Genomic DNA, 25,678 nt, shown 5'->3' with positions numbered 1-25,678 from the left:
CTACCTACTGGAAAAACACTTAATCTTTAGTGTGCTGGGCCCTATGCAAAATGCTTATTTTGTAGAACAACAACAAAAAAACACCCCTTCCCACACATACAATACAAATACAAAATACATTTTACACATAGTCGGTTAATGTTACATGGAGGGCATGTAGCTGGATCAGAGTAAGAAAGCTTATGCCACTTTTTGCTAGGCAATCACTGATGATTTCTTGCTTCATTCAGTCTTCTGTAGCTTTATGATCATCTCTGGCCAAGAGTATGAGATCATGTAGAAGAAAATGTGTGTCCACTACTGTAGGTTGGTGGGTGTGGCTGGTGGGGACATCTTATAAGCTGGGCCAATAATCCAAAGAAGTCCATCAGAGAGGATTGAATGAGATAAGATATCTAAAGCTTGTAAAGCTTTTAGTGTGATGTCCGGAACATGAGTACTTGATAAATATACAAATTCTAGATTTTAAAATATGTTTCTCACAACATGCAGCTTATGAACTAGGACTTGAAGGATGGCAAAATTTCAATAAGCCTGCCCTGCTGTATTTGCATATAACAAGCACTCACTAAATGATTCCTATAGAAATCCATACTAGTTAGGGCACCACTAGTCTCTGTCATAAACTCACTCAAAGCTTTTGGAGATTTTTTTCAGTAAAAGCTTACTTTCTTGCACACATAACAATCCAGTGCAGATGTTCCTGGTGGGTGGGTTTCCTCCATGTGGTGATTAAGGGACCCAGTATCTTACTATCTTGTTGACCATGCTATTTCTTGGGGCCTTAGAGTCCTCTTCATTCATTGGACAATGGGAAGAGTGAAGGAAAAGAAGCCATATTTACTCTTAACAATGTGGAAGTGAAAAGCACCATTTCTGACAAAATTACATTATCAAGAACTTGTTGCATGGCTCCTTCATATACAAGAAATCTGAGAAAAATTCTGCCTGACTGGACAACTGATTCTCAAAACTACTCACACTATGGAAAGGGATGCAGAAATTTTTGGTAAATCGCTAGCCATTTCTTCCATAGAATTATTACAGCTTCCAGAATATAAAATAATAAATCTAAACAAATAGAAATGGTCTATATTCACTCACACATTTGAGTCTCATTAAAGAGTTGTGCAACTGTTTTCAGTTCTCTGACTTGGAGTTTAAGTGCTGCATGGACTGGCTCTTAGGGGGCATAATTTCACGAACCACCACCTACTTTAGTTGGACTAGTCATTAAGGTATTTTAAGGATCTATGTTGTTCTTTGATGTTTTGCTGAATCCTTTTTTATGTTCTGAAGCCTGGTGGTAAGCTGAAGGCTACTAAACATATAGACTTAGGGATTGACAGGGGAGAAGCAGCAAATAATTTATTTATGTTAAAGTTCAGCTTTGGTCATCTCTGTCATTAGATCAGATACCCCAAAACTCATCTTTACCTCCATTTCCTCTAGGCTAGATTACTACAAATCCGTGTTTGCTGGCTGCTGAATAAATTGCTCTCTGAACTTGATTTTTTTTTTTCTGTGTTCATCTGCTATTCTATCTTTTCGTGAAAGGGGCCATGTTTTATAACCATTGTTCCATAACATCATTATTGCTATATGATACATTCTGAATAAATATCATAATTTGAAGTTTTTATTATCAGAGTAAAATATATGATCATTAGAATAAAGAGAATATTTTAGCAAAAATGGCATTAAAATGAATTTTAGACCTCATGTTTCATTTTTCCTTTAATGAATAACCAAAGCTGAGTTATTTCCTGGGTTTCATAAGCACACTAGTTTGAAACCTTTCTTCATTCCATACATAGATGTTCTACTAAATATGATGATTTCTTATTAATTCTTAAGAAAGATAAGCCTGTAGTGTAAAAATAAGATATTTTAAACGTCTGTTTTAATTTATATGTGACAAGGAATTACGGTGTTAAGTCATTACCTACACTTACTCTCAAATTGTTATTTTTAAATACTTTTCTTTTTGTGCCCCTCAATTGTGAGGATTTTTTCCCACATCACATCCTCTGCCCTCTGCAGGATGTGATGAAGTGCCCATATACATTTATACATTCATGATAGAAACCCTCTCACTTACTATTTTTTGCTCTGAGTTGTCATTCCAAAATTGATCCCCTAATTGAAGACACATGAGTGTGTGTGTTTCTGTGAGAGAAGATAGTTCATCAGTAATAGTCTGCCTTCTAGAATTAAAATTCCGCTTATAGACTTCAATTGGATAACAAGGTAGGGACATGGAAGAGGTGTTGATTTTTGTCAGTTTTAAAATAGAATTCAAATTTGTCAAAGTTATACAATCATGTAACCTAAGGTGTTTTAATTGCTGCTTCTAGATTTTCTGGTGATCTATGTCACCTCCATTTTCCAAATTATAGGGATATAAATCTTCCCATATATATCCAGACTTGAAGGTGATTGAGTTGGTTTGGGTTATGGATTGACAATGAGTATGGGTAAGGTCTTGAGTTTACCTAAGACAGAGGAATTGAACATATAAAATGTTACAGTTATGCAGGAAGTATTTGGGCAGAAGAGAAGAAAATTATATAATTCAGTATGCTCGGGTAGATAGTGAGGGTTCATTTGAGAATTAAGCCCAAGGTCTACTAGGCATATCCATGTGGACAGAGCTTCCATTTAGTTATTGTATTACTCATGCTTAAATATAAACGGCCATCACTTCATATTTATTAATATGGCTTCTTCTTTACTTTTGCCATGTATTTTGCCACCATTCCATTGGCAGCCAGCTGACACCAGAGCCTGAAAACCCTATCTGTACCTCAGTCAGGCTCCCTGAGAAACAGAGCTGAACAGGGGAAAAGTGAAGAGTAAATTGGAGGAAAAATAAGCATTAGATCAGCATTTATAATTTATAAAATAAAAAAAGATGAAATGCTATTTTTTTGTATATGTTTATTGTATCCAAGGCAAATCCACCATTATGAGATGTTGACATAATTAACATTTTGCCTCCACTTAAAAATTTTGCGAGTCTATATTAAGGGTATGGCACATATTAGTGGCTCAATAAGCATTTCATAATATACTGCACAAATAGCTATAAAAATGTATTCCATTTCTAATTTAAATTATTTTGGCTTCAAAATATCTATTACTCCTATTCCCTTTTTAAGCTCCATGTGAACAGAATCTAGTAAAATAATTCATAACAGTAATTTTTTATTTTTTTCCAGTTTAGGCAGCATTGACCTTAGTGTCTTCACTTGTCCTTTTTTCTTCCTTTTCTCTTTAAAATGTAATATTAGCCTTGCTGCCAGGACTATCTTTTTGAAGCAGTCCAGCTCTAAATTCAAATACATAGAAATAATCCACATATTCATCTCCATTTCCAAGTCCTCTATCTTCCAAAAAGTTGTAGGCCAAAATAGGGAGCCCATTAGCCCCCAAACAATGTAGGGATGATAAAAATATGATGTAGTGTAATTTTTATAGAGTCATATAGGTAAAATGAGCAACGGGAAAGAATCAATAAAGCAAAAATATTTCCAGGAAAGGAAAAAAGAACTTTTCTTTGGATTAAGCAGGCTTGTATTATAAATTATAGAGAATTATAGTATAGGAGATTATGATTTTGCTCTGTTTTGGGTTACTAATGGGAGTTAATACTCTTGAAAGGATTTGTTAATTTCTCTTTACTAAAAAGTAGTTTTCGGCCGGGCGCAGTGGCTCAAGCCTGTAATCCCAGCACTTTGGGAGGCCGAGACGGGCGGATCACGAGGTCAGGAGATCCAGACCATCCTGGCTAACACAGTGAAACCCTGTCTCTACTAAAAAATACAAAAAACTAGCCAGGCGAGGTGGCGGGCGCCTGTAGTCCCAGATACTCAGGAGGCTGAGGCAGGAGAATGGCGTAAACCCGGGAGGTGGAGCTTGCAGTGAGCTGAGATCCGGCCACTGCACTCCAGCCTGGGCGACAGAGCGAGACTCAGTCTCAAAAAAAAAGAAAAAAAAAAAAAAAAAGTAGTTTTCACGGGGCTGACTCTCAGTGGTGCTATTTAAAGCTGCAATACAGTATAACCAGATAAATTAGAGTGGAGAAAAAGCCACTGTCACGAATTTCGTCATGATTATAACCCCTCATTAATGTAAGACTGTTCAACCTTGCTTGTTGATGCCATTGCAAATTTTTTAAAATATAAATAAAACAATAAGTTATACTACTCATCAAGTCAATGAATCATTAATATCAGAAGCCACTAAGTGAATTATCATAATCATACATATGCTTACAGAAAATTTATAGAGAATATTTAATTGACTAACACAAAATTATTCAGAAATTAATTTTGTAAGTTTCTCCTTTTAGTGGTGAAATGTCAGGTGTGTTTTTCCAGGTGATGGTGGCAGAAATTATAATGTAATCTCTGAGAATAGAATGGGTTTTGAGCTCTTTTCCTTCTCGGAAATGTATGGCTGCATCATACCCTCTCTCCCTTTCTCAAGTAAGCGTGAACTCTTGTCAACCCTTGTTAGTTCCTCACTTTATCTTGTGCTAACCCCATCCAGTAGTGCAGGTTACCAAGCAACCACTAGCTGTCTCTGAGAGTGTCTGTGGCAATGGTACCTCCTGATAACTTCTGTCACAATGTCTCCTGTTAAGTTGTCAGGATCGGGGCACCAAGGTGGTTGCCATAGTCACTCTTAGTAGTGGCCTGTGGTTGCTGGACTGAGAGCAGAGTGCTGAGCTCCTAAGATAATTAATGACCTAGGCCACTGTAGTTGTCATTTTTTTTAAAGCTAAACAACACTTTGATGAGTATAAAGAGATTTACATCATGAAAATGTTTCTGATAATTAGGGTAATATTAACAAATATTCGAATGGGGTAAAATGTTATTCTTTCTATGATGTAACATTTGCAAGTATGGCATATGAAGTTTAGTTACCAGCGATGCGTGTCTCAACGTGAGTCACGTTTGGCAAGCATTATTGGTGTTTTACATATATTAGAAAGCAACTCTTTAAATTGTTTTTATATGGTGAATAGCTATGTCTTCATCTAGTAAGGTTTATAAATATGCACATATATATGGTTACTAGTTTAATGCTTAATTGGAGTAAGTGTTGCTAATACTAATAATAGCAAGAGTAGTTACTATTTGTCACTTGTCTATTACATGTCAGAACTGTGCTAAGGGTTTTACTTATATTACTCATATATTCTTCACAAAGTCTTCTTGAATTAGATGAGATTCACTTCCTTCCTTTAAATATGAGGAAGCCAAAACAAGGAGAAGAAAAGTGAATTAATTAAACAGAGAAAGCTAAGAAGAGCAAGGCTGAGATTAAAAAAATATATTTTAAATTTATGCATAATAATTGCACTTATTTATGGAGTACAGTGTAATATTCTGGAACCTGGAAATAATATGTAATAATCACATCAGGGTAATTAGCACATCTATCTCTCCTCAAACATTTACCATTTTTTTTGTGTTGGGAACATTGAAAATCCTCATTTCTAGCTATTTGAAAATATGCAATAAATTATTGGCATCTATAGTCGCCCCATAGCAGTATTATTCACAGTAGCCAAGGTATGGAATCAACCTAAGTGTCCATCAATAGATGAATGTATAAAGAAAATGTAGTACATATATACAATGGAGTACTATTCAGTCATAAAAAAGAATGAAATTCTGTCATTTGTAGCATGGATGGAACTTCAGGACGTTATGTTAAGTGAAATAAATCAGGCACAGAAATACAAATGTTGAATGTGCTGACTCATGCGTCAATGCTAAAAGAGCTGGAATTTTAAAGCCCAATCTGCCTGAGTTCAGAGGACTTAAACAAATACAATTTTGAAGAAAAGAACTATAGGAAAGAGAAGTCTGGGGTGGATAAACAGTGCTCCAAGTGAGAAATTATTTGCTGTAAAATCTCTTCTTTGCTGCACTGGTTCTTAAAGTTGATAAGAATTAATCTGATGAGGAGTTTACTGCATGCATAATATAATTAGAGGAATTCACAAAAAGAGAACACCCAGCCCTGAAATTTAAAAACTATTTTCCTTGGCCTCAGCGTGATTTGAGGGTCATCTATTTGAGTGATCGTATTGTGGTTCTAAGAAGTAACTGGATCCATAGTGACCAAGAACGAATATTTCTGATGATAAATAAGAGGAAGGAGAGTTCCCAAGCTTAGTGCACCAGGAGATGGGAACTGGGAGAAATGTTAAATGGGGTGGGGGAAATATCATGGATTATAAATCCACAGGAAAGATAAATTTTAAAGGTAGATGTAAGATGTTAAATATAAATTATTTGCTTCATAATTGCCTCATAATATTGCAAAGGAATTGGCTCTCAGTTGATGCTTAGAGAAGAAGAATAAATTTCTTTCTCATTCTTATTAAGATTTTATTGACATATAGATTAGCTCACTTATTTTATATGTAATTCTGACAAATGAACATAGTAGTATAATCACCACACATAACTCCCCTTCCCTCCCTCCCTCCCTCCCTTCCTTCCTTCCCTCCCTCTTTCTTCCCTTCCATCTTTATTTTCTTCTTTCTTTCTTTGTGCAAATTTCAAGTACACAATATAGTATTGCTAACTATACTCACATTTTTTTATACATTAGACCTTGGGAACTTATTAATCTTGCGTAACTTACATTTTGTACAATTTTGTTTTTATTTTTCAAAAGTGTTTGGCTCTCCTAGTCTCTGCACTTTTCTATACAATGTTAGAATCAGCTGATTGATTTTGACAAAAATATTACACTGAGATTTTAGAATGAAGTTTTATTCCACCAATAGATCATTTTGGAAAGGATTGACATCTTTAAAATATTGAATTGTTCATTCCATGATGTGCTAGATCTCTTTACTATTTTGGTTTTCTTAGGTTCCTTTTATCAGTGTTCTTTTAGTTTTAGCATAACAATAGTGCACTTGTATTGCACAATTTACATTTAACTATTTTATATTTTTGAATATGAAATAGTTATTTTAACTATTTCATTTCTTCATGTTTTTGAATATGAAACAGCTATTGTAATGGAATAAAACTAAAAAACCTGCTTCCAATTTTTCATTGTTAATGAATAGAAATAGGATTATCTATTTATGTATTTTGACAAATAATTAGTAATTATATGTATTTATGATATATAATACAATGTTTTGATATATGTGTACATTGTAAGATGGTTAAATCAATGCTAATTTACATATGTATTACCTCACATTCTTATCAATCTTTTTTTGTGGTGAAAACATTTAAAATCTAATCTTGGCAATTCTCAAGTATACAGGACTATAGGTGATTGATTTTTTTTATATTGATGTATCCTGTGACTTTGTTAAACTTATAAGTTCTAATAGATTTGTGGATTCATTCTGATTATCTATGTAGAAAAATATGTTGTCTGAGAATAGTTTCATTTCTTTTTTTAATCTCTATGGATTTTATTTCTTTTTATTGCCTTGTTGCATTCACTAAGATATCAAGTATGATGACAAATACAGGTGGTGAGAGTGGATGTCCTTAATTTGTACCTAATCTTAGGGGAAAAACATTCAGTCTTTCAACATTAAGTATGTTGTTAGCTGTAGAAACTTTGCAAATGTATTTTATCAGGTTGATGAAATTCCCTTCTGTTCCTACTTTGCTGAGAGTTTTATTTATTTATTTATTTATTTATTTTTAATCAGAAAATGAGTGTTAGATGTTGTCATATGTTTTTGTCTGCATTTATTGAGGGGACCATAGCATTTTTAATCATTAGTCTTATATTAGGTAAATTACATTGATAGATGTTTTTTAAAAAATGTTGAATGAATCTTGAGTTTTCAGGACAATACCCACTTAAAGGGGATATATTTTCTTTTCACTGTGTTGAATTTAGTTTTCTAGTATTTAGTTAAAAGTTTTGTATTTGTAGTCATTAGGAATATTGGTCTGTAGTTTTCTTTTCTTACACATTTTTTTTCTGGTTTGGTATAGGGCAATAACCTTGTCTTAAAATGAGTTGCAGTTTCCCCCCTCACTTGTATTCTGAAAGGCCTTTTTGAAACATGGTATTATTTCTTTCTCCAACATGTAAGAGAATATGTCAATAAAACTATCTGAGCCTGGAGCTTTCTCTTTTGGAAGGTTTTAAACTATAAATTATCTTTCTTTAATAGATATAACAATATCCAGGTTATTTAATCTTCAGTAATTTTCTTACCTTTTGAAGAATTTATGTAACTCATCTATTTCGTCAAATTTATGGATATACAATTGTTTCCAATATTCACTTTGTGGTAGGCATAATTCCTAACACAGAATAGCCCCCAGTGACACTTGGCATATATAATTTTCTCTTCTGTGAATATGATGGGTCATTATTTCCATGATCATGTTACATTCCATAGCAAAGGGATTTTGCAGATGTAATTAAGGTTACTAATCAGTTGATCTTAAGGTTACTAATCAGTTGATCTGAGTAGGACAGTCCTAAGTAATGCACCTTTTAAAAGCAAAAGTTTTTCACTGACTGACAGCAAAAAATGAATTCACAGATATTTGAAACATCAGAATGGCTTTATGAAGCATTGCTGGTTTAAAGATGAAGACTTCTGTAAGAAGAAATGTGGGTAGACTTTAGGAGCAGAGAGAAACTCCCACAACAGCCTGCAAGGAAATAGGGACCTGAGTCCTACAATGTTAAGGAAATAAATTTTTCCAACAACTTTAGTGAGTTGGAAATGAATTTTTCTCTAGAACCTCTAGTCAAAAGCCCAGCTTAGCCAACGCCTTGGTTTTACTCTTATAAAACTCTAAGGAGAAATCAGTTAAGCCCATCTCAACTCTATGGGTCTACAGAGTCATCCCCATAAGTCTACAGGACTTCAGACCTATACAATTGTGAAATAATAAGTGGGTGTTGTTTTAAGTCATTACATTTGTGTGATTTGTTATACAAGGTATTGAAAACTAAAACACCTTTATTATTCATTTAATGACTATAGGGTCTTTAGTGACTTCCCTTCTTTCATTCCTGATTTTAGTAATATGCTTCTCCACTTTGTTCTTTACAAATCAGGCTGGAGGTTTATTAATTTTATAGATATTTTAAAAGGTCTAACCTTTAGTTTCATTGATTTTCTTTGTTTTTTAGTTTTCGAGTTTAAAACATTGCTATTATTTCTCTTCTATTTGTTTGCTTTCTATTTCATTTGCTCTTCTTTTTTTCTAGTTTATTAAAGTAAAAGCTTATGTTATTGATTTGAGACCTTTCTTGTTTTTAATATTAGCATGTTCTCTAAGTGCTGCTTTAATGCATCCTACACATGTTTGACATGCTGTGTTTTTGTTTTTATTAATTCACAATATATTCTAACTTATTTTGTGTCTCCTCCTTTAGCTTATAAAACATTTAAAATGTGTTGTGTAATTTCCAAATATACAGAGATTTTCTCATTGTATTTCTGTTTTTGATTACTCTTAATTCTGTCATGGTTAGAAAATATGCTTTACATGACTTCAATATTTCTTAAATTTGTTGGAGTTAACTTCACAGCTCAGAATACTCTTGATCTGGATAAATGTTCCTTGTGTTCTTAACAAGAATGTGTATTCTACTATGATTAGGTGGAGTATTCTATAAATGTCAATTAGGCCAAGTTACTTCATAGGGATATTCAAGGCCTCTATATCTGCATTGATTTTCTGTCCACTTTTTCTATTGATTACAGGAAGGGGAATGTTAAAGTGTCTGTGTACTTCCTGGCAAATTGCAAGTTTATCTATTTCTCTCATCAGTTTTGTCAGTTTTTTTTACTTTATATAGTTTGAAGCTGCGTCAGTAGACACCATTAGGGTTTTTATGTCTTTCTTGGTGAATTTACTCCTTTATTTATTCTTTGTTCTAAATTTCTTTTTGTCTGAGATAAATGTATCCACCTTAGCTTAATTTTCCTTAATTTTTCCACAGTATATCTTTTTCTATGATAATACTTTTAACCTAATCATCCCTTTGTTTAATATGTTTCTTGTAATAATGATGGGTCCATGCTATTTCACCCAAAATAACGATTTATTTTACTTGATGGGTTCAGACTGTTTACATTCAATGTAATTATGGATATGATTGGATTATTGGATATTGCTGATGGTCTTCCTTTGTTTCTTCTTTGCTTCTTTATTCCTTCTCTTTTTGGCTTTATTTTCTATTAAGTATTTTTTATGATTCTGCTTTATCTCCATTCTCAGGTTATTATTTTATAGCTCATTGTTTTACAAGTTTTCTTGTGGCTTTCATATGGTTTACAATCTCTCTCTTTAATTCATTATAGCTAATACAATAATTGTACCATTGCAACCTTCAAATAATATCATTCTGCTTCACGTGTAGAGAAAAATAGAATTTATTTTTTCTTCCTTTCAGCATTTTCTTTCTTTCTTTGTCATTATCTTCTGGCTTACATAGATTTTGACAAAAAGCTTGCTATAATTTCTTTATCTTTAGTCTCTTGAATAAAATGTGCTTTTTTCCTTTGGTGCCTTCAAAATTATCCCTTCATCTTTTTTTTTTTTTAAACAGTTTGATTATGACACGTGTGTGTGCGTGTGTGTGTGTGTATTTACGCTGGTTAGTGTTCTCTGAGCTTCTTCATTCTGTTGTTGTTTGTTGTTTTAGAAGTTTCTCAGCCATTATTTTTTCAAATATTTTTTCAGTCTCATTCTCTCTTTGAGTTCTGAAATTCTACTTATTACACCTAGGGTAGAATGTTTAATATTTTCCCACAGCCTTTGCATAGTCTGTTCTGCTTTTTTTTTTTCTTTTTCTTTTTGTGTTTAGGTTTGAGCAAATTTCATTGACCTCTTTTTGGTTCTTCTGTTGGTTGTGTTTAGTCTACCACAGAGTCGTCAAAGTTAGTCTTTATCTCTCCTCCCAGGTTTTTCATTTCTAGCATTTCCATTTTATGATGTTTTATAATTACCATTTCTTTGCTGAAATTCTCCATATGTTCCTTTACAGTATCTACCTTTTTCACTACAAATGTTATTAATCATAATTATTTTTAAAATTTCTGATAGTCCAACATCTGGTTTATATCTAGTTGTATTAACTTCTTGGTTCTTAGAAGTATGTTGTTTCCTTTTTTGTCTTTTTGATGTCTTGTGATGTTTGATTGAAAGCTCAACATCTTATGTGGGAGATATAAGTAGATCTTATGCCTGGCCATAAACATGCATTTTCTTTTGCTAGGACTTTAATGTGAAGGAGGTTGAAATAATCTAGTCAGGAGTTCATAGACTTGGCTTTTATTAGTTGCATGATTGCCCTCATTGCACCACAAGCTTTCAATTACTCTAGCATTAACTTGTCTTTATGGTCATTGCCAGAATATTTTTCTCAATGTCTGTTCCACCTTTAACTTTAGATATTGTTTCCTCTTTGTATCTGTGAGTAAAAACAGATCTCTTTCCACACTCTTGTACCTTTTTTAACAGTCAACTACTCTCACTTGTTATTTGGTATTTGTTAACCTTATGCTAGTGGGTGAAGGAATACTCTCTGCTCTGGTTTAACCTCAGTCTCAGGCATGAGATGTGTCTTTAGGTCTTGGGTGTAAGACTTTTCAGTTTTCCCGCCCCCTCTCAGTGTTAGAAAACTCTAAGAGATTGGATCTAGAATGTTTTACAACCAGTCATCAAGGGTAGAGAACTTTTTTTTTTTTCTATTCTCTTTTTATAGACACAATGAATCCTCACCCTTGGCCTAATTGCAATAGCCCAATGAGGCTATTCTTTCTTATGTTTCCTTATATTTATGGTTAGTTGGTTGTTGGGATCCAGGGAAGTCATGATTTTGCAGATTATCAAAGATTTTGTGTAAAGATAGGTATGGTACTCTTTCTTTCTTTTTATATCCTAAGAAGAACTCAGAAAAATTATTTTAAAAATAATTGTATTGAGGGATAATTGATATCTTAAGTGTCATACATGTAAATTATACAAGTAAATAAATTTTGACGTATGTATGCGTCCATGAAGCCATCACCATAATCAAGATAATGCCCCATACATTACTCCCCAAAGTTTCTTTATGGTCTCTTTGTAATCGCTACCTCCTGTAACTCTTCTACTCTCGTCCCCAGATAACTACTGATCTAATGTCTGTCACTGTAGATTAGTTAACATTTTCTAGAAATTTATATAACTGAATCATACAATACATATTTTTTCTTCCACTTCTTTCACTCAGTGTAATTATTATGAGAGTTATCTATATCTATCTATCTGTCTGTCTATCTATCTATCTATCTATCCATCCATCTATCTATCTATCTGTGGTTTACTAATTTTTGTTGTGAAATGGTATTTAATTATGTGGGTATGTCAGTTTGTTTATCCATTCACCTATTGATAGGCACTTAGATTTTGTTTGAAAAGTGCAAATAAAGGAGCTAGCAGCAGTTATGAACAGTCTTATATGGCTATAGGCTCTCATTCCTTTTGGGCAAATAGATAAATGAGAATAGCTGAATTATGTGTTAAGTATATGCTGACATTTTAAATAATTGGCCAATTTTCCAAATTGTGCCATTTTACATTGCCATCAGCCATATACAAGAGTTAAAGTTTCTCCACATCTTTGCTAAAACTTGAGAAGTTTTTTGTTAAATTTAAACTTTTTTACTACATGTGTAGTAAATCTCACTAAGGTTTTGATGTGCCTTTCTTTAATGAACAATTATGTTGAATATTTTTGTGTGCTTATTTGTCATTTTCTTTTTCTTTTTATTTCATTAGTTTTGGGGAAGCAGGTGGTGTTTGGTTGCATGAAAAAGTTCTTTAGTGGTGACTTCTGAGATTTTGGTACACTCATCACCCAAACAGTGTACGATGTTCCCAATGTATGGTCTTCTTTTCCTCATTCCCCTCCCACCATTTCCCAAGTCCTCAAAGCCTATGGTATTATTCTTATGCCTTTGCATATTCATGCTTAGTTCCCGCTTATAAGTGAAAACATACAGTGTTTGGTTTTCCATTCCCAAATTAGTTTACTTAGAACAATGGTCTCCAACTCCATCCTGATTACTGCAAATGCCATTATTTCATTCTTTTTTATGGCTGAGTAGTATTCCATTATGTATATGTATAGTATATGTATATGTATATGTATATGTATATGTATATGTATATCTGTAAATCCACTTGTTGCTTGATAGACATTTGGGCTGGGCCCATATTTTTGCAACTGTCAATTACACTGCTATAAATATGCATGTGCAAGTGTCTTTTTTATATAATGACTTCTTTTCCTCTGGGTAGATACCTAGTAGTGGGATTGCTGGATCAAATGGTAGTTCTACTCTTAGTTCTTTAAGGAATCTCTATACTGTTTTCCATAGTGATTGTACTAGTTTACATTCCCACCAGCAGTGTAGAAGTGTTCCCTTTTCACAACATCCTTGCCAAAATCTGGTACTTTTTGATTTTTTAATAATGGCCATTCTTGCAGGAGTAAGGTGGTATCTCGTTGTGGTTTTGATTTGCATTTCCTTGATAATTAGTAATGTTAAGCATTTTGTCATATGTTTGTTGGCCATTAGTATATCTTCTTTTGAGAATTGTCTATTCATGTCCTTTGCCCACTCTTTGATGGGATTATTTATTATTTATTTTTCTTCTGGCTGATTTGTTTGAATTCTTTGTAGACTTTGGATAATAGCCCTTTGTCAGATGACTAGTTTGTGAATATTTTCTCCCACTCTGTAGGTTGGCTGTTTACACTGCTGATTATTTCTTTTGCTGATTATTTCACTGCTTATTATTTCTCTCATATATCTTCTGTTGAGAATTGTCTATTCATGTTCTTTGCCCACTTTTCGATGGGATTATTTGTTTTTTTCTTGCTGATTTGTTTGAGTTCATTTTAGATTCTGGATATTAGTCCTTTGTTAGATACGTAGTTTGCAAATATTTTCTTCCACTCTGTAGGTCATCTGTTTACATTACTGATTATTTCTTTTGCTGTTTAGAAGCTTTTTAGTTTAATTAGATACCGTATATTTATCTTTGTTTTTGTTACATTTGCCTTTGGATTCTTGGTCAAGAACTCTTTGCCTAAGCCAATGTCTAAAAGAGTTTTTCCAATGTTATTTTAGAGAATTTTCATGGTTTCAGGTCTTAGATTTAAGTCTTTGATCCATCTGGAGTTGATTTTTGTATAAGGTGAGAGATGAGGGTCTAGCTTCATTCGTCTAGTGACACGTCTGCTTAAATCTTTTGTCTGTTTTAATTAGATTGTTTTTCTCTTAAGGTTGTGGCTTGAGAGCTCTTTATTGATTCTTGATGCAAGTCTTTGGCAGGTATATAAATTGCTAATATTTTCTTCTACTTGTAACTCTCTATTCTCTTAACAAGGTGTATTTCATGGAAAAACATTTTAATTTCGATGAACTCTACCAATTGTTTATTTAATGGGTTGTGCTTTTGGTGTCAAATCTGGAAATTCTTTGCTCAGTCCTAGATCCTGAATATTTTTTCCTTGGTTTCTATCTACAAGTTTTGTGATTTACATTTTACATTTAAGTCTGTGATTCATTTTGAGTTAATTTTTGTGTCAGATCTAATGTTTAGGTAGATGCTTATTTATTCTTTTGTTCCTTTACTATTTGTTGAAAAGGCTATCTTTCCTTCACTAAATTGCTCTGTCTCCCCTGTCAAAGTTAGTTGAGTACATGTGCGTGAGTCTTTTTCTGGGATTTCTGTTCTGTTTCATCAATCTATGTGTCTGTTCCTCTGCCAAAACTATATAGTCTTGATTATTATAGCTGGAAAGTAAGTCTTGAAATGGGGTAGACTGATTTCTCCCACTTGTTTCTTCTTTTTCAAAAGTCTTTTAGCTATGTTATTTCCTTTGTTTTTTTTAAATACATATTTTAAATAATTTTTCCTAGATCTAAAAAATTACTTGCTGAGATTTTCAAAGGAGCTTCATTAAACCAATATACCATTTCTTTGGGGTTAATTTACACTTACCAATACTGAGTCTTTCAATCGATGATTACAATATGTCTCTCCATTTATTTAGTCATTCTTTGATTTCTTTCATTGGCATATAGCATTTTTTAGTATATGTATATCATTGTATCCTCTACATGCTTTCCGAGATTAATAGCTATACAGTTGTAAATGGTATTGTATTTTTAAATCTTTGTGTCCATGTGTTTACTGGTAGTTTGTAAAAACATCATTGTTTTTGCATGTTTATCTTATACCATGTGACCTTACTGTACTCATTTAATGATTCTAGGAGTATTTTAACACATTTCTTCAGATGTTCTATATAGGCAATCCTGTCATCTGCATATAGAGCTAGTTGTATTCTTTCTTTCTTTCCAATCTGTATATCTTTTATTGCTTTTTCTTACCTTATTACATTAGCTAGAACTTCCAAAACTATATGATAGGAGCCATGAGAATTCACATCTTTGTTCCATATTTTCAATCGTAGGGGGAAAACATTTTTTAAAAATCAAATGTATAGTGTAAAGTGTTTACAAAAATACATGTATTATTCATCAAATTGTGAAAAATCTCTCTATTCCTTTTTTTCTGTATGGGTGTTTATTTTTGTCAAATGTTTTTTTCTGTACCAATTACATTTTCATGTGATTTTGCTTCTCTAGCCTATTAATTGGTATCACAGTAAATTATATTAACTTTTGAATATTAATATAGCTTCGTATTTCTGGAATAAGTTCCAATTGGTCATGGTATGTAATTCTTTTTATATACTGTTGGATTTTATTTGTTAATACTTTGTTAAGGAGTTTTGTGTCTACATTCATGAAAAATCTTGATCTATAGTTTTTACGTTTTTTAACCTTTTTTTTTCTGGTTTTGGCTTCAGGGTATCACCAGCTTCATAAAAAAAAATAATAAAAAGAAATATTCCTACCTCTTTGTTTTTTGAAAATAAATTGGGTAGAACTGGTGTTAATTCTTTAAACACTTGGTAGATTTCTCCAGTGAAACTCTGTGCGTCTGGAGATTTACTTTTTTTGCGACTTAAAAATTATGACTTCAATTTCCTTAAAGGAAATTTCCTTAGGGCTATTTTTGTCAGCTATTTTCTATTGGGTGAATTGTAGTAGTTTGTGGTTTGTCTTTTTTTTTTTTTTTTTTTTTTTGAGACGGAGTCTCGCTCTGTCTTCCAGGCTGGAGTGCAGTGGCGCGATCTCGGCTCACTGCAAGCTCCGCCTCCCAGGTTTACACCATTCTCCTCCTTCAGCCTCCCGAGTAGCTGGGACTACAGGTGCCCGCCACCACGTCCGGCTAATTTTAGCTTTTATTTTTAGTAGAGACAGGGTTTCACCATGTTAGCCACGATGGTCTCGATTTCCTGACCTCGTGATCTGCCCGCCTTGACCTCCCAAAGTGCTGGAATTACAGGCATGAGCCACCGCACCTGACCAGCAGTTTGTGTTTTTTGAGGTGTTTCTCACTTAATCCAAAACCTACGTGTATAGAATTATTTATGACATTTCCTTTTTATTCATTTTGTTGTCTGCAGGGTCTACGTAATATACCGTTTCATTCTTGATCTTAGAAATTTGTGTGTTCTATTTTTAATTTGTCAATCTTCCTGGAGGTTTGTCAATTTTGTTGATTTTTTTCAATGAATCATTTGTTCTATTGATTTCAAATATTATTTTTGACTTTTTAATTATTTTTTTTAGATTAAAATTTCTTTGATTTCTGCTCATCTTTTTTTTCTATCTTTCTACTTGCTTTTGGTTTATTTTGCTGTTCTTTTTTTTCTAGCTTCTTGAGATAGGAGCTTAGATTATTTATTTGAGACTTTTTCCCTTTTCTCATACATGCAATTGGTTCTATAAATTTCCCTATCAGCACTGTTTTAGTTGTATCTCAGAAATTTAAAGGTATTTCTATTTTCATTTAATTCAATGTAATTTTAAAATTGTCCTTGAGTCTTCCTCTTCAATGGTTAGATTATTCAGAAATGTGTTTTAATGTTATCACATGTTTGGAAAATTTCCTGTTATTTAGAAATCTTTTTATCATGAATAAATTTCTGGTTTAATTCGTTGTTGTCAGAGAACACACTATGATCTTAATTATTTTAAGTTTGTTAAGTTTTGTTTGAAGGCCAGATATAGTCTATTTTGGTGTATGTCCCATGGCTACCTGAAAAGGATGTGCATTCTGCTGTTGGTGATTGGAACAATTTATAAATTTCAAGTCCCATTACTGTACTGTGTTATTAAATTCTTCTATTAATATATTCTTGATGTTTTTCATTTAATTGTTTTATCAACTGTTGAGAGAGGGGTACTGTAATCTCTAAGTATAATTGTGGGTTTTTAAATTTCTCTTTTTAGCTCTATCAGTCGTACATATTTTGCTGCTTTATTGTTTAATGTGCATATATCTAGAATTACTATGCTTTTTGATAAATTGACCTTATTATTATGTAATGTCCCTCTCTGTCTCTGATAATTTTCTTTGAATTCTTTTTTAAAAACCTAATATTAATATAGCTACTTTTGCTTTCTTTTCTCTAATATTTCCATGATATGTCTTTTTCCATTCTTTACTTTCAGCTAGTTTATATCATTCTAGTTGAAATGAGTTTCTTGTAAATAGCATGTATTTGGGACTTGTTTGGTAATCTACTTTGCCAAATTCTGTGTTTAAATTGGTACATTTAGAGCATTTACATTTAATGTAGTTATTGATATGTTAGGATATAAGTCTGCCATTTTCTTTCTTGTCTCTTTTTAATTCTATCTTTTATATTTTTATGTTTTCTCTTTCTTGCCTTCCTATGACCTACTCAGTTTTAAGAATTCCATTTTGATTGCTCTGTACTGTTTTTGAGTATCTCTTTACATAACTTTATTAGCTGATTACTGTGGATGTTACATTATGTAGAGACAACTTTTCACAGACTACTGGTGCCATCATTTTACCAGTTTGAGTGAAGTATAGAAATCTTATTTTCCTTTATAGTTCTTTCCTATCTCTCACTTATAATTGTCTTATGTATTTTCTCTATACACACTTAGAATTATTTCAGTGTTATAGTTTATTTTCAATCTTCAAACATAATTTAGAAAACTCAGTAGAAGAAAGAAAATCTATTGTGTTTGCCCCAATTTTTTCTTACTGTGATTTTGCTTCATTCCTGATTCTCCAAGATTTTTCATTTTATCATTTTGTTTTTGGTTTGAAGACTGCTTTGCCATTCATTTGGGGTAGATAGGTTGAAGATAAATTCTCTTAGTTTTCCTTAATTCCCTTACTTCATTTTGATTTTCTCTTAATTTCTAAGGAATATTTTCACTCAATATAAGATTCTATGCTCACAGCTTTTTTTTTTTTTGAGCTTGGGTAAGTTCCATTTACTTCTAGTCTCCATGGTTTCTCATGAGAAATCTGCTGCCATTCAAATTATTTTCTCTGCATATTTAAGGTAGTATTTGTTCCTGACTGCTTTATGGCTTTTTAAATTTGTATTTAGCTTGCCAACGTTTGAATATGATGTGTCTTAGTGTGAATATCCTTGGATTTATCCTGTTTGAGATTTACTAAATTACTTGAATTCATAGATGTATTTCTTTGGTAATATTTAGAAGTTATTAGTCATTATTTCCTTGAATACTTTTAAATTCTGCTTTTATTCTATGTCTTTACAGGACTCAGAGGACATAAATGTTAGGTCTTGTGTTATAGTCTCACTAATCCCTGAGACTTCATTTATCTATTTTAGGTCTATTTCCTCTTCGTTTTTCAGACAGGGTAATTTCTATTACTCTTTCTTTCTTTTTTTTTTTTAGACGGAGTCTTGCTCTGTCACCCAGGCTGAAGTGCAGTGGCGCCATCTCAGCTCACTGCAAGCTGTGCCTCCTGGGTTCTTGCCATTCCCCTGCCTCAGCTTCCTGAGTAGCTGGCATCCACCACCACACCTGGCTAATTTTTTGTAATTATTTTAGTAGAGACAGGGTTTCACTGTGTTAGCCAGGATGGTCTCGATCTCCTGACCTTGTGATCTGCCTGCCTCGGCCTCCCAAAGTGCTGGGATTACAGGCATGAGCCACCGTGCCCGGCCAATTTCTATTACTCTTTATTCCAGTTTCCTGATTCTTTTCTCTGTTGCTTTCATTTTATTATTGAGGCCATCCTTTGATTTTTTTCATTTTGGTTAATTTGTTTTTTGAGTTAGAGAATGTTAACTTGTTTCTTTTCATATTATCAGTTTATTTACCGGGACTTTCTATTTCTTTCATGATAATTTCTATATATTTTTAGTATGTATCTTGGTATGATACATGGTTATCTTTTAATATTCAAGTTAAATTATTCCTAGTTCTTTGTATGACAAGTTATTTTCTATTGAAACCTGTACAATATGGGCCTTATGTTAAGAGATTTTGATCTCATTAAGCCCTTCTGTTTTAGCCATCTTCTTCTGATACTTCTCTAGCAGGGGAAGTATGGAGAATACCACCTCATTACTGCCAGGTAAGGGCAGATGTTCCCTACTCAACTTCCACTGATACCCAAGGGTGGGGACTCTGTTGTTACTGCTGAGCAAGGGGTGTGAATTCTGGCTCCCGAGTGGGCCTCCACTGATACCTCACTGGTTGGCACAGGTTCTGTTCTTCACTGGAACTTTGCTAACATCATGGCTCAAAGACATTACCACTGAGTGTGGTTGGAAATGTTATCACTGACTTGCACAAGGCCTACTCTGGCATAATTTCTTCAGGGACGGTAAGGTGCACTTTATTACTACTGAGTGTGAGTGGAAGTTTGGGGTCCCGACGTGTTCTTCACTGACACTGTAGAGGTGGAGGTGTATAAAGGAGCCTCTTTATAGGAGATAAAATTTCCTGGCTCCCTACTTGGCCTTCTCTGATGCCACCCAAGCAGTGGGGAGAGGAGGAGGCAGGCATGGGAGTTTGGAGCTCCTCTTACTGCCTTGGAAGCGCTCCCAGTTTGGCCTTTGCTGGTATGGAGGGAGGGAGGCTACAGGTTTTTTGGTGATATTTCTTTAGCTGGAGCAGAGCAATTATTATCTAAAAGTTTTCTGTCCTTGTAGGTTGCTCCTTTCTATGTCTTTTAGATAGAGGAAAAAGGCTTTTTACTAAGGTTTTTTGTTTGTGCCTATTGTCATTTCTTGATTCCTGGCTTCTTCAGCTCCAAGTCTGGGATATGAGGCAAAAAGAAAACCCAGAGAAATCACCAACATGCTGTTCCTTGAATCCGAAAGTCCCTAACTGATCTATCTTCTTCTCCTCACCTTTCATAGACTTTTAATGTTTGCTTCATATATAATTTCCAAGTATTTTAGTTGTACTCAGCAAAAGGAATAATTGTACTTAGCAGGAAAAGTGTATTTACTTTATCTTTATGTTAAGTTTTCTTAGTTGTCCTATGGCAAAGCGAAAATTACACTGCACAAAGTTAAATAATCAAGGAAGACTTTATTCAAGGCTATTACAACAGAGGAGAGGTCAGAATTGAGTCTGAAGTCAACTCTACTGAAACAAAGGGCTAGAGAGCTTTTAAGTGTTGAAGTGGGAGGAGATAATAGGATGTGTTTGCTAATTGGCTTTACCCAAAGAAAAGAATACTTTCTCATACTTCTATGACAGGACGTTGTCTTATAATTTGGAGCAAGGTGGCATTGAAGTTAAACTCCTATCTTCTGGTAGCAACTGGAAGATAGGAGCACTATCTTCCTTGATTACATTGCAAAGAGATGGTTCCCAGGGATTGGAAAGAAACTTTTAAATGATTTGCACCTCAAAAGAATAGGGGAAGAATTTATAGTTACAAGTTTTCTAAAAAACATGCTTTAAAAGGGGAATCAGAGGCCTAGTGTCAGGTAAAATCATCTTCTAAACTTCAGTCCAGTTGAGGAAAATGTTAAGACTATCTTTGTCACCTACAGGTGATAAGTGCTATACTTTGTCTACTCACAGAATGGCTCCTCTTCTTCTGTTTCTGATACGCACACTCTGTAGATTACATGCGTAAGCGTTATTACCATCCATTGCCTTCTGCCATTTATTTTCCTAAAGCTAAGTGGTGTCTTTAATATGTACCTGAGGAGAAACCTACTATATATAATGGGTATGCAAGTGAAAGCTAAGTACAATACAGACCTGTGGAAGAATGCTTAATAGAGCCATCTCATTTTTCCTCTCTATATCCCTTCTGGCTTCATCCCTTGGACTTGTGATTTCTGGCTGATACATTCAGATGTGTCTCTGCATTGTCTTGAATAATCTTCTGTTTCTGATTCTACTACCTGACTTCTCTTGCCTACCAGTTAATGCAGAGAGTCTGATTCCTGGATGAACATCTTTTTTAAAGAAAAAAACTCTCAAATTTTGTATTTGACAAGACCTGCCTTACAGGGTGAGATATCAACAAGGTAATATACACCACTATCCTAATCATGTACTAAGGATTAGCGAAAGGGTATGAGAGCAGCTGGCAAGAGACTACTAAAATCCTGTAATTTGCCTTTTACATTTCTAGAGAGAATCCATATTCAAATGGCTGTTTCTTTTAAATGAGAGAATAGAGTTTAGTAAGCAATGAAAGTTGTAAATGTTTGTAAAGTTTTACAAGACTACTACTTCATACAAAGAAATGAAGTAAAGAACCAGAATATGTACATTTACCTCTTACTGAACTTACGATTCAATATGAATATTGGCAGCCTTAAAAAACAAACATTACCCGTATCTCAGAGGCGCTACATTCATCTTTTAGAAGCTAAAAAGGTTTGCATTGTTTTTAAATAAAGAGCTTGAGTGTTGTCAAAGATTGCTTTAGATCTCTCTCTTTCTTGGACTTGCTTAAGAAATGAATGATGCATGGAAGGACTTCTTGCACAAAGGCACATTTTCATAAACTTATGAGCACAGAAGCCCACAGTGCAAAGAAATACATATTTTTGTGTTTCAAATGGCTCTCATATAGTGATTATTATAAACACAGAAAAACATGTATTTTGCATAGAGGCTGTATTACAGTATTTAAAAGCGGCCTGATAATTGACATTACCTTATTTTCTCCTTTCAAAGGACCCCACCAGGGACATATACCTTAAAAATTATTATTTAAAAGACCATGGTATAGTCTTGAAAAACACTGAGCAAAAGAGAAGGAATCTGAATCTAAGTCTAGGTTTTGTAACAATCTTGGTGCAAAAACTTGGGAAAGATATTTCATTTCTTTAAACTTGATTTACTATATTTAGGACTGCACAGATTTTTATTAAGGTAGTATTTATTGAGGAAATGACATACATTTATGTCGTGTTTTAATCATGCTAAAAGGGTCTTTTCTACATGTCATATCTGGGATCATGATTTGATCTTTGCTATTTTTGAATCTACATAGAATAAAAACTATAGTGGGATTTGTTAATATAACACTACCTTGCTTCACTAGAGGGCAGTATGACAAATTAGACCATCTCTGTTAAATGTCTTCCATGTGAAATATCCCCGATGAATTGGTAAAAGGTGTTACATAAATTTAAGGCACTTTAAAGACCAGCCTGCCCAACATAGTGAAACCCCGTCTCTACTAAAAATACAAAAATAAATGAGTGTGGTGGTGTGTGCCTGTAGTCCCAGCTACTTGGGAGGCTGAGGCAGGAGAATCACTTGAACCTGGGAGATGGTGGTTGCAGTGAGCTGAGATTGTGCCATTGCACTCCAGCCTGGGTGACAGAATGAGACTCTTCCTCAAAAAAAAAAAAAAAAAAAGGTACTATTTTACAACATTATCAGATTTTCTAATCTTAGAACATGCATGATTTGAGAATATCCAGAAGTTTTTTTGCTATTATTATCCCAAAGGTCACAGAGCCACTGAGTGGTAGAACTAGGATATTTCAATCTTAACTCTCTTCTCTTGGAGACTCAGCACTTTATACTTAAATATTATGTGCTCAGGTGGAGTGTGGATTTTGAGTGCAAGGAGTCCAAAGATTGAGAGATCTGTAGTAAGGGCTGCAGTAATAGTCAAGCAAAAACATGCGATAGGAAAACATATTCTAGACTAAGTTGGATCTTTTTGTTTGTTTTTTGAGATGGAGTCTCACTTTGTCAGGCAAGTTGGAGTGCAATGGCGCCATCTCAGCTCTCTACAACCTCCGCCTCCCGGGTTCAAGCGATTCTGCTGCCTCAGTCTCCTGAGTAGCTGGGATTACAGGCACCCACCACCACGCCTGGTTAATTTTGTATTTTTAACAGAGATGGTGTTTCACCATGTTGGCCAGGCTAGTCTTGAGCTCCTGACCTCATGATCCACCCACCTCGGCCTCCCAAAGTGCTGGGATTACAGGTGTGAGCCACCACGCCCGGCCTAAGTTGAATCTTAAATACTACCTTGTTTGTGGTTTGTGACTTATAATTATGTGGTTGAAAAAGAGTTTGCCTTTGTGCTAGGTATTCAAAGATTCTTACATATATCAATTTTATTTATCCATAAAACGGATATAGGGAGTTAAGCACTGCTATTGCTTGACATACTCTTCTGGACTTAGTTTCCTTATCCATGAATTGAAGAAGTTGGAATAAATGTGTTAAACGTAGTTCTTCTCATATGTAATAACCTCGATGCTGTAAAAGTTCAAAGGACAGGGGGCCGGGCACGGCAGCTCACGCCTGTAATCCCAGCACTTTGGGAGGCCAAGGCGGGCAGATCAGGAGCTCAGGAGATCCTGGCTAACATGGTGAAATCCGGTCTCTAACAAAAATACAAAAAAATTAGCTGGTCGTGGTGGCGGGCCCCTGTAGTCCCAGCTACTCGGGAGGCTGAGGCAGGAGAATGGCGTGAACCTGGGAGGTGGAGCTTGCAGTGAGCCACCATGGCCACTGAACTCCAGCCTGGGCGACAGAGCGAGACTTCATCTCAAAAAAAAAAAAATTTAAAGGACAGGGAGTTCAGTTCATCTAGAAACTGAAATCTCAACTGATGAAAGCAGTAACTAACTCTAGGTTATGAGTGATAAAAAGAAAACGATTACTTGCAACTCTTTTCCTTAAGGTTCAGGGTTGTGAGAGTTATTCGTGTCTTCACTTTCATTAAACTTAGGATTTATCACAAGGAAAAACATGCCCAGGTAACTTGCATGCATTGTATAGCCTAAGAATTCTGCTTTGATTTTCACTCTTTTTTGCTCTCTCTTACTCCATCTTTCTCTCAAAGTGAGAATCTGAAAAATCCTAACATTTGCCCTTTTTTTTTTTTTTTATAGCCGGTGTTCTGCTGCTAAGTCTGTATTGGTCTATGATCCAATTAGACATGGCTGAGTAGAATTTTGTGATTTAGCTCATAGTCAACTGTGTTTGAAGTACCTAGAAAGGGGATATGGGCACAGCAGGCACCGGACGAGTAGATAGTTCTAAAATATCCCTTGTTGTGAGATTCTTGGGAAAATGTTCAAATGGAGTTGGAGACCCTGGAACTCTCATTTAATCATTCTCTTCTTTCTGGAACGGGTGAGTCTAGTAGATTATGGCCAGTTTTCCTAAGCAGAGAATGCCATAAGCCCCTTGCTGTTTCTTAAAAGCAAAGCTGTATTTACACGAAGTGGGTATGAATAACATTTTTAAATATCCTGCTAAAACACAATTAGATTAGAGATTCTGTTTGCTTTCACTTTTTAATTCAATCATGTGTTGCTTAATGACAGGGATGCTTTCTGAGAAATGCATCAGGCAATTTCATCATTGTGCAAACATCATCGAGTGTACTTAACAAACTTAGTATAGCCTACCACACTCGTAGCCTATGGCTTTTTGGCTACAAACCTGTACAACATGTTACTGTACTGGATAATGTAAGCAATTGTAACACAATGGAAGTACTGATATATCAACACATCTAAATATATGTAAAATATAGTAAAATTATGATATGATCTCATGAGATGCCATCATATATATGGTCTAAGTTGACCAAACTGTCATCGCACATGCAATGGATAGGTTGGGGGAAAATTATTTATTCATAGATAGATTAGGGGAAAAATTATCCATCCTTTTGTATCTCTAATAAGGTAAAAGGAAGTTTTCACTGGTTTCCATCAAAAGCCTAAAATTTCTGCCTTGAAAAGGAATTAATACTCCTCCATTTGTTAGAACCTCTGTTTGTTAGGCGCTGAACTAAAAACTGGGTCCTGACCCAGGTCATTATCTGTAACCATTAAGAAGAATCAGCTACTGAGTTTGGGCGAATTTAGGTTTTAGAAGAACCCCTTAATCTGGGCAGAGAAGCTGGAGGCAGTGCTGAATATTCTAACATTTGGATATTCTTTGATATTGCTTGCATTTGATATGTAATAAAGCTTGAGAATGCTTTAACCAGCCAGCCTCTGGTTCTTGAAGCCCTCAGTTTTTGCTTCTATGTCATCAAAAGATTTGAAAGGTGGATAGGTCTAGGGAAGGAAGACATTTCTAATGTTTGCAGGTCCTAGTAAAACTTCTACTCGCATATTAAATTCTAGGCATTGCGAACCAATTGCCTCTACCGGTCAAGGTTTTCATACCTCCATTTTGCCCCCTTCTCTTTCTTTCTGGAATGTATTTTGTCTTTTTCCTTTTTGCTTGGCAATTTCCCAT

This window comes from Papio anubis, chromosome 6 (genome assembly GCF_008728515.1).
Source record: "Papio anubis isolate 15944 chromosome 6, Panubis1.0, whole genome shotgun sequence".
Lineage (NCBI taxonomy): Eukaryota > Metazoa > Chordata > Mammalia > Primates > Cercopithecidae > Papio > Papio anubis.
This window is presented reverse-complemented; position numbering follows the sequence as displayed.